Source organism: Eulemur rufifrons, chromosome 6, assembly GCF_041146395.1.
Source record: "Eulemur rufifrons isolate Redbay chromosome 6, OSU_ERuf_1, whole genome shotgun sequence".
Taxonomy (NCBI): Eukaryota; Metazoa; Chordata; class Mammalia; order Primates; family Lemuridae; genus Eulemur; species Eulemur rufifrons.
Window position 1 is genome coordinate 16,230,980 of NC_090988.1, and position 1,147 is coordinate 16,232,126.

General features: G+C 40.4%; 1 pseudogene; it reads left to right on the forward strand.

The window, feature by feature from the left end:
• Positions 1-463: 463 nt before the first annotated feature.
• Positions 464-867, forward strand: LOC138383762 (small ribosomal subunit protein eS17 pseudogene; annotated as a pseudogene).
• Positions 868-1,147: the final 280 nt, after the last annotated feature.

Sequence of the window (1,147 nt, forward strand, 5' to 3'; positions counted from 1 at the left end):
CTTGAGGCCAGGAGTTGGAGGTTACAGTGAGCTTTGATGGCACCACCACATTCCAGCCTGAGCAACATAGGGAGACTCCCCATCTCCACAGAAAATTAAAAAAAAAAATTATCTGGGCATGGTGGCATGCACCTGTAATCCTAGCTACTTGGGAGGCTAAGGCAGGAGGATTGCTTGAACCCAGGAATTGGAGGTCGCAATGAGCTATGATGACACTGCTGCATTCCAGCCTAAGCAACAGAGCAAGACCTTATCTCAAAAAAAAAAAAAAGTTGACTGATACAAAGTTATTAAGTTAATAAAGCCCCTGGGATATTACCAAAGCTCAAACTAAAATATCACATTTTAAAATATACATAGAATGAATATCCTTATTGTACTTAAATAATCAGGTCAAGTTTAATGAAACTACACTTATTTTGTAAAAAAAAATTAACTTCTCTTTTACTGAGGACCCACCAATATGGGCGGTATTCACACCAAAACCATGAAGAAGGCAGCCCCAGGTCATCATTGAGAAGTACTGCATGCGTTGGGGCAACGACTTCCACACAAACAAGCACATGTGCAAAGAGATCACCATTATTCCAGCAAGACACTCTGCAACAAGATAGCAGGCTATGTCACTCACCTGATGAAGCGGATTCAAAGAGGCCCGGTGAGAGGTATCTTCATCAAGCTGCAGGAGGAGGAGAGAGAAAGGAGAGATAACTATGTCCCAGGTCTCAGCCCCAGATCACGAGATGACTGAAGTAAATCCTGACATTAAGGAAATGCTGAAACTTTTGGATGTGGCATTCTTTCTGTCTGCAGGTCACTCAGCCTACAGTTGGGATGAATCTCAAAGCACCACGTGGAGCTGTTTGACTCTTTCTTCTATGCTGTAATATTTTAATTAACCTGGGGCAACAACAACAACAAAAATTAACTGTGGTTTTTTTGGGTAAAAATGAGAACGACTATAAGAAAGATTTACTTTAACAGAAAACTATTAGTGCATCCATTATCAAGTCTAGTCCTGTTCATTTTCGTTTGAGGTTTTGTTATCCTTCTGTAAACTGAATCCTGAAATTTTCTAGTTTCACTGAAAACTAAAACTGCCCTTTTCCCCAGCCATGAAATCTGAAACTGGATGACTTTAAAGAGA